The sequence below is a fragment of the Berghia stephanieae genome, chromosome 6 (assembly GCF_034508935.2).
Source record: "Berghia stephanieae isolate SIO BIC M18660-M18661 chromosome 6, UCSD_Bste_1.3, whole genome shotgun sequence".
In the NCBI taxonomy this organism is placed as follows: domain Eukaryota; kingdom Metazoa; phylum Mollusca; class Gastropoda; order Nudibranchia; family Aeolidiidae; genus Berghia; species Berghia stephanieae.
In genome coordinates, this window is record NC_088365.1 from 2,395,792 (window position 1) to 2,405,865 (window position 10,074).

The following is a 10,074-nucleotide window of genomic DNA, read 5'->3' on the forward strand; positions in this document are numbered from 1 at the left end:
TCAAATCAACGAAGGATTTTTTTTTAAAGTTAAAGATGGCATTGGAATGCAGAGTACGTGAGGCAAATGCCAGTCGGTAAGGCGTGCAATAATTACAATAAAATATATTCTTCGTTCATTCATCTCATTATATCGTTCGTTTAAGTTAATAGTGTCATCGCTTGACTGAGTAATTTAAAAGAAAAAAAAAGAAGAAGAAAAGAAGAGACCAATTCTTACATTTACAGGATCCTTACGAATAAAAATGGAGTCAGTTTCAGTCCCCAATTGCTTAACTACATTTTTGAAAATTGTTGTTAAGATGAAAAATTGTAACCAATAACGATGGTCATGATAGAAATTGATGAAGCTCGTAAATCGAGAGTCACAAATTTTGACACAAACAAAATGAAACCATCATGGCTTTGCGGTTGGCGCCACGATTGACTGACCGGGAGTCGCAAGGCTAGTAATAGTGGTGGTAGTAGTACTAGTAGTAGTATTAGTAGTAATAGTATTAGTAGTAGTAGTAGTAGTAGTAGTAGTAGTAGTAGTAGTAGTAGTAGTAGTAGTAGTAGTAGTAGTAGTAGTAGTAGTAGTAGTAGTAGTAGTAGTAGTAGTAGTAGAATTAGCAGTTTAAAAAAAAACAACACTTTTTTCACTTAATCGACACTCTAAGACAGAGGAAATCTTACAAAGTTGTCAGGATGATCATGTCTCAAGTATTCTGCCCTAACCAACAAAAGGACAGTATCTGGGCTGACCCAGATCCAACCAGTTTTGCCAAAATCGACACATTTAGTTTTTTTTCATTCATAACTCTTTAATTATATTACATAGTGGAAGGCATCTAACATTAAATAATAGATAATGATAAATTGAGTTTTTCTGTTAGTCGGCGCTTTCATTGACGTAATATGTTGCGTAATATTTTGAGATACTGTTTTTTCTTGGTTAATACCATGCAAATAACTCTACCTGTAACCAACAAAAGGACATTATCTTATACGCCCGTCTCACATAGTGTTCATCCATGGTTAACCGCAATGCAAATGCCTCGTCCTTTTTCACCAAAAGAACAATGTTGTGAATATAGCAAAATACGACTAACTCGATCGACAAACGTCTCACACGAGTCAAGCTTCTCAACGTCTCCCACCAGTCACAAACGGCGTCCAAAAAGAAGACATGGCCGTCAGAGTATTACGCCATAATCATGCATAATACTTGACACCTTTCTGAGTCAGTTTAGTATGTCAAAACTGAAAGTAATAAATATCATAGTGGAGAATATAAAAACCACACTGTTGAAATCAACTATTAAGAAGGAGAACATTAGTCTTTGAATCATAAAATCGGTTAAGAAACAACTGTTTTAAGAGTAAATATTACTTTGAAGTTGATGTTGTCCTTGTTTGTATATGTTGGTAACTTATTTATTTCTTGTCCGATTTTCTCAATTCTTGTATCATTTTTCAATTCTCTCTGAGACAAGATCGGTGATGTACTTTGTTTGTTTGAAATCTGACTAAATCATACATTGACTGTTTTTTCCCAACGAGCCTTGGCTCCCTAATAAATTCAAAAGGGCACAAAGACGGTGACGCAACTTTCAGACGGTCGTCGAGAAAAGCTCTAATACGTAAGCGGTCACAGCAACCAATCCGTGGAAAGCTGTAAGTAATGGTGAAAGGTCAAGAACCAGCATCATCTATCAAGAACCAATAATTTGATCTGAGAAAGTCTTGACATCACACGAGCAATAAAATTGAAACTGATGATGGACCTATGAAAAGTTTGTGGGCGGTATTTTGTCATGATTGACAATCGACTCAAAAACGCGGCTATAGATATCAAAGAGTAGGATGAGATCATCTAAAGATGCTAAATGATTGACATGGCCATTTAGGGAACTCGGTATCTAGCAGAAACAGAATCTGAGCACAATAGGGTAAATCTATCAATGCAACATCAATCATCCTTCAATGATACAAGTCTGTCCCTTTGTGTTGTGCACTTTGGTATTTCATTTTCAACCTTTGTGTTTTTGATACCACCCACCGATAATTTAATTGGTCAGTCTCAACAATTTCGACTCATCGTCTTGTCGAATTTTGTGATTCGATGATTTACTTAATAGTAATATTATAGTTATCACCAGGTCATCTGACGTCATGAGGTAGCCAAATTATAATGATTACATTTATTGTCGCGACTATGGATAGCAGAACGAGAATTATCCGTAGATTCTCGATTGAATGAATTTATTAGACAATGGTTAAAATTTTCACCGGTTACTTTAAATCAAGACCCGGCAAAATATCGATAGCCATGCTAACCGGGCATTAAATAGAATTTGTCTTAAAATGTTAAAGATTTAAAAGATTTTATTTCAATTGTAGAAGAAAATATATAGGTATGAACAATTAATATATGTAAAAGTCCGGTTTATCAGCTGATTTCAATTAGACAAAAAAAAAAGTCATCATTATCTTTCAATGAGACACCATCGTGTAATTTGTCGACATGCTATATATCATTTTGAATTTACAGATGATAGGGATGACAAAGGTTTTGGATGGTTGTATAGGATAGACGGAGAAAGACGGTGACATAAGATATTTCTTTTCATGGCAAACTTTTATTTCGAAAAGAGTCTGCTCATGGCTTTTCGCTAGAATAAAGTAGCAATTTACATGAAGAACGACATATTATTTTTTCTAAGGGAAACATTATTATTTGCCAAATTTCTTGTTACTGCTGTTCCAAGCTTGTCAACACAAAATGTTTTAACACCAAAAAATTGTATTTACTGCGTGACTTAATAAGTCAATAATGCGAGCATAGCCTTCCCCCCCCCCCCCCCCCCCCCCCCCAATGTTTTCTTTGTTCTCGATATCTTGATAATGAATCACCAGAAAATGTTATATCTTCCCACATTGCACTGATCACATTATGCATTCCACTCATATTACCCAAGCACACGCAACCCCTTCTCCCCCCCCCCCCCCCCCCCCCCCCCCCACACACACACCCACATCCACATGCACGTCCAAACTAGGATTCATTATCAATTGTCATATCCCTCTCTCCTCCTCTCTCTCTCCTCTCTCCTCTCTCTCTCTCTCTCTCTCTCTCTCTCTCTCTTGTTTTTTTTACACAGACGGACTAATTCCCCACATACGCATACACATTCCTCGTGGCCAATTTAAAAATCAAAGGCATCCAAATACACCCTTATGTGAACAAACGCTCTGACTGCCTTGTAAACTCGTTGTTTTTTATTGGAAAAAAAAGATCGACTACACTAAGGAAAACGTATTTGTGAAAAAGTAAATAAAATATATTTTTAAAAAAATCTATATTCTAATTGTGGCCAATCTTGGCCAAATTGGCCAAGATTATGACCATCTGGCCGCCCTGCAAGTAGCGATGTCTTCCAAAGCCGTTTCGAATGGTTCAGCCACTTGACGTAACTATAGTACTATAGTCAGCAATGTCCAGCCATGCTGTAATATTATAATATTCGTTGTCGCCACCGTCATGCTCACGGAGGGACACCGTTAACTTTACGGGGCGGAGACGACCGTCTGGGATACTGTCCTTTTGTTGGTTAAAGATGGGGCTTAAATAGGATACAGTTTCAAGCAAAATTTTTAATCGCCTCTAATTTAAAAAATGCTTGAGATATGATCATTCTGACAATTTTGTAAGATTTCCTGTCTTAGAGTGTCGATTAAGTGAAAAAAAAAATGATTGTATGATTTTTTGAGAGATACTGTCCTTTTGTTGGTTAGAGCAGTATTTTGGCCAAGATTGGCCTCAGCTTTTAAAAAAAATATTTATTGACTTTTTCACAACTAATTTTTCCAATGTCCTAAATGACAAGAAATAAATAAGTTACCAAAATAAACAAACAAGGACATCAACTTTCAAAATAATATTTACTCTTAAAACAGTTGTTTCTCAACCGATTTTATGATTTAAAGACTAATGTTCTCCTTATTAATAGTTGATTTCTACAGTGTGGTTTTTATCTTCTCCACTATGATATTTATTACTTTCAGTTTTTACACAATAAACAGACTCAGAAAGGTGTCAAGTATTATGCATGATTATGACGTAATACTTTGACCGCCATGTCTTCGTTTGTGACTGGTGGGAGACGTTGAGAAGCTTGACTCGTGTGAGACGTTTGTCGATCGAGTTAGTCATATTTTGCTATATTCACAACTTGGATACAGTTCTTTTGATGAAAACGGACTAGGCGTTTGCATTGCGGTTAACCATGGATGAACAGTATGTGGGACGGACGTATAAATACTGTCCTTTTGTTGGTTACAGGTAGAGTTCTATGCATGGCATTAACCAGGAAAGAACAGTATCTCAAAATATTACGCAACATATTACGTCAATGAAAGCGCCGACTAACAGAAAAACTATTATTTAATGTTAGATGCCTTCCACTATGTAATAGAATTAAAGAGATATGAATGAAAAAAACTAATTGTGTCGATTGCGGCAAAACTGGTTGGATCTGGGTCAGCCCAGATACTGTCCTTTTGTTGGTTAGGGCAGAGTAGTAGTAGTAGTAGTAGTAGTAGTAGTAGTAGCAGCAGCAGTAGTAGTAGTAGTAGTAGTAGTAGTAGTAGTAGTAGTAGTAGTAGTAGTAGTAGTAGTATTAGTAATAGTAGTATTTGTTGTTGTTGTAGTTTTTGTAGTTTAATGTTATGTAGTAGTAGTAGTAGTAGTAGTAGTAGTAGTAGTAGTAGTAGTAGTAGTAGTAGTAGTAGTAGTAGTAGCATAGTAGTAGTAGTTAGTAGCAGTAATAGTCTTAGCAGTTATATTTCATTATTATTATTATTATTATTATTATTATTAGTAGTAGTAGTAGTAGTAGTAGTAGTAGTAGTAGTAGTAGTAGTAGTATAGTATTAGTAGTAGTAGTAGTAGTATAGTAGTAGTAGTAGGAGTAGTAGTAGTAGTAGTAGTAGTATTAGTAGTAGTAGTAGTAGTAGTATTATTATTATTATATTATTATTATTATTATTATTATTATTATTATTATTATTATTAATTATTAGTATATGTAGTAGATAGTATAGTAGTAGTAGTAGTAGTAGTAGTAGTAGTAGTAGTAGTAGTAGTAGTAGTAGTAGTAGTAGATTAGTAGTATAGTAGTAGTAGTAGTTAGTAGTAGTAGTAGTAGTAGTAGTAGTAGTAGTAGTAGTAGTATAGTAGTAGTAGTAGTAGTAGTAGTATAGTAGTAGTAGTAGTAGTAGTAGTAGTAGTAGTAGTAGTATAGTAGTAGTAGTAGTAGTTAGTAAGAAGTAGTAGTAAGTAGTAGTAGTAGTAGTATAGTAGTAGTAGTAGTAGTAGTAGTAGTCATGAAAGGAAAATCTTTGCAGGTTTTTTTTTTATATCAAAATACATAAATGTTCTTAATCATAACCTCAGGATTACTTAATGAAATATAATTCATTGTGTGTTTGGATTAGACGTGCTACACATTTCAATCTGGGCAGACGTGTTTGATATTTTCTTGTTAACACAGTGCGACCGTTTTACGTCTCATATCAATTGGGTCACTGAGTATATACTATGAGTCAGTTTCATCTTCGAATGTCGGTTAATGATAGAACGGGTTACATTGACCGCAAATTATGGGCCGGCATTGTGCTCATTAATAAGCTGTTTTACACGCAATGTCCTACTCGACTCTTATTATACGAGTACCAGGCCGAGTCCTAGAAAAAGAAAGGAAAAATATCAGTCTAAGTTGCAAGGTATGAGACGAGAATTGGCTCAATTTCCCCTGATGAGAGAATACATGAACCATCGAGCAACTCATTCTCCACGACTCATGTGTGTGTGTGGTGTGTGTTGTTCAGCCCTTTAAATGTAGTATATTATTTGTGATTTTTGTAACAATTCATTCCTTAATTCATCCATTTATATATCTACTTTCCTTTCACTGATCAAAAAAGCAGTGATAGCAATAGATTAGAACCGGTGAGGATGGAAGAAAATCAAAATGAAAACGCAATTTAAAAGCGGGATTTTGCGTGATGAGTTGATTATTGGATAATGTCACTGGGCCTTTCCAAATTTGAAGGTTTTATTATTTCATCAACACTTTTGGTAACTATCACAGGTGTATTACATTGCAAAACGGATTATTTTCATTTTGACCAGAACTTGTTTTAAAAGAACGAATTATAAGCTAAATGATGCTGCTTAATCCGTATATATAGTAATCACTCTAAACGTCAACTCCAATTTCAGGATTCCACTATATTGATGAAATAAGATAACCTCCACTACGGTCCAAAATCTCGTAACCATTTTTAAAGTTTAAATGTTTGGGCATTGGCTGTTATGATTTGTCTGTATTTGGATTGAACAAGGCAAAATAATAATACAAAGGTCACAATGTTATGTAGACAATTTTATCAGCCCAGCCTATGTTCAATACGTCCAAATTAAGGTTTTATTAATATTTGGGCGTTGGTTGTTTTGATCTGTCTGTAATTGAACTGAGCAAATATTTTTAAAAAAAACTTTTTTCACAGTAAACAATTTTATCGGCCCAGCACACCGTTTAATACATCCAATGTCACAATAACATGTAAACAACTTTATCGGCCCAGCCCACCGTTAAATAAGAATTCTTAACAAAGTCGGTAGTCAATGCTTGTAAGTCTTCCATATGACATCGTGTCGACTAGGTGTCACTTACTTTTTACAAATATACACACGTGATAGATCACTAATGAGAAAAAAAAAAAAACTCCCTCCACCAATCAACGGCAATCACCATCACCATCGCCATCACCATCAATTCAGCACACTTAACATCAGCTCCACTACCACCACCATCAACACCACAATCATCATCATCATCATCATCATCATCATAGTGATAAACATTATCAATCTCATCGTCATAATCATCATCCTCAACATTGAGGTTTTGCTTGTAAACTGCCCCTGAAATTTGAAACTGAGGGTAGGCAGGGACGCCTGGTAGTAGTAGTAGTACTCGTAGTAGTAGTAGTACTTGTAGTAGTGTGTATGGCTCCAAAATCAATTCGTCAAACCAGCTTCAAAATTATGATTCCGCTATCATTTTACACAAAAGTATATGAATGAGAGAATTTGAGTAACGAGCCATTGAAGAGCCTATGTAGATTTCGGACATCAATGTGCACTATTGGTGACTTGGTTTCTCTTGGAGGTTGGTTGTCATGACATTTCAAATCTTTGTCATGCAACAATTATGAATATAAACTACACAAATCGTGTTATTTTTAAATCATTTTTTTTCTTTTATTTATGATTTATCAATTAAAATAATATATTCCCGCCAGTTTCCCGATTTTACGATTTGGCATGTACTTTCGTTTTGAGAATCAATGAAATTGGAAGAGGCATCTACAACTTTGATGTTGTCGAGAAGGAATATTGGGTAAATTGTTAACGCCTTTAAAAACTCCCATCATCAACACTGAAGATACGAATTTGGAAAGGTGTGTATGAAACACTGCCAGATAAAGTAGAAGGAAAAAAAAAAAAACATTCCCAAAAAAATTATCTGCCAGCCTCAACTGGGGACGTGTTTTTATTTATTTTTGCTTTGTATGGAACTGACATACCGGAGCCAGCGGTTTCGTTTGCGAAAGGTACTGAGTTCGATTACCCGCCGCTGCGCTGAGTACCCTTGAGCAAATCACCTCACCCTACCTCAATATTCGACTAAATATACCCTATGGGATGAAGAAAAGTATTTTTATTTATTTTATTTACCACTTCTTACACACCTCAGATTAATATTATTATCGTTATTATTATTATTTTATTATTATTATTATTATTATTATTATTATTATTGTATTATTATTATTTTATTATTATTATTATTATTATTATTATTATTATTATTATTATTATTATTATTATTATTATTATTATTATTATTATTATTATTATTATATTATTATTATTATTATTATTATTATTATTATTATTATTTATTATTATTATTATTATTATTATTATTATTATAAATTTTTTCAGTTATAAATTGGGTATGCTCATTCTAACCGGCCTAACTAGTTTACGAATTAAATTGAAAATCTACAAACATCAGATTATCAAATGAACAAGTGGCTTCTTTATTAAATACCGTTCTACACACGGTTAGCAGAAAATCAGAAGGTTTAGCTGTGTCCTCACATCTAAAGGACCCGGTACGAAAACTGGCTACAATCAATGTTAAATTTCGGTTTTTCTCTCTACCAAGTAGTGACAAGTAACTGGTGACATGTTCTTATTTTTGATAGAAACTACATTCTTTTAGATTGGCATAATATAAAAACAACATAGGTACAAACAAATAAAACTAACAAAAATCAATAAAATCAAAACAAATCAAAATTGTATGAACGCGATGTGAATTGGAAATCTTAGAATTGATATAATCCTTTTAGGTAAAATACTAACAATATCCACCAGGCGGATATAACCTATCATCACACAAAACTATGTGCAAGCTTCACTTGTTATATCATGAATTATAAATATTAAGTGAGAATTAATAATTAAAATGGCTGTCTAAAGCAACAACAAAGTGCTGAGGGACGTCAATTTCGTTCCTTCTTTACCAGTGACTTTGAATGACAGGGATTTCTGTTTACTGTTGTACGTATAGAGTCAGAACTAACAAATCCAGATGTCCAATCACTTTTGGATGGAAAGAGGGGTCAATTGCTTTAAAAATTAGGACTTCACACAGGATCGATCTTGATCCTTTTGTGTGTGAATGACTCGTAAGGATGAGAAAATGAATTATGATGGGCTCGATTTAAGCTTGTGAGAAAATTTCCCGTTGATTGATTGGAATCGCCCAACCCGACTTCCATCTCGTTTATACAGCTCTGTTCGAAGTCAGGGAGGATACGTAAATAGTTTCCGGGACTTATTTAGGCTCGAAACATGGTTATCGTCTATAACGTGCTTGAAAGGGGTATCCCCATTCCCTCTCTCTTTCATCTTGTTAAGCCCATTGTTTGTAATTGTCTTACCCCAGACATCGCGCGCGCGTGTGTGTGTGTGTGAGGGGGGGGGGGGGTGGATTGCTGCCATCTTTCGGGCAGGATTCTCTAGGTGTTGTTGCCATCGATCATGACACTATGTGTATGAAGTTGCCAGGTTTTACATCTACCTTCTCAATGTTCTTGCTTCTATCCCACACTGGAGCGCAATATTCCGCGGTGGAATAGTATAGAGCCAGGACGGACGTCCTCCGTAGGGAGAAAGATATTACTTCCGAAATCGAAATTTTCTACCTGGACGGTAAAGAGTGACGCCCCCTAACTGCGGCAAAAGTTTAGAGCCATGCAATCTCCAAACTATAAATGATATAAATGATGTAAGGCTGACATTTTATAACAATGGAGACCTATTTATAAATTTTATACAATACACATTTTTTCAAGACAACTAGATGGAAAATTGTCTATCACATCATCATCATCATCATCATCATCATCATCATCAACATCTTCAATCATCTAACACACAACCACATACTAACATCATCATCATCATCATCATCATCTTCTATTCCATCAGTACTAAACCATCATCATCGCCATCACTAATACAACAACCATATCCTGTGACTTGTTGTTGTTGTTTTTAAAATGATTCTATATAGTTGGATCTGCTTTTTGTCACAATTTAGTTTTCAAAAAACCAACACCAAAAATCCTGGAGGATGAAAACGAAATTATTTTATTTTGATATTTTTCTTTTGGGTCACCATGACATTATTACGGTGAGCTGGTGTTTCTCTAATAATTTTTTGTTTTGTTCACAAATACATAATTTATATTTTGTTAAGGTATCAAAATGAAATAAATGAATTATTTCCATGTCTGGGTCACCATGACATTATTACAGGCTGAGGCGGTGTTACTGTATATATGATTTTGTTTGTTTTGTTCACAAATACATAATTTATATTTTTTTAAAAGTAATCAAAATGAAATAAATGAATATTTCCATGTCTGGGGTCACCATGACATTATTACA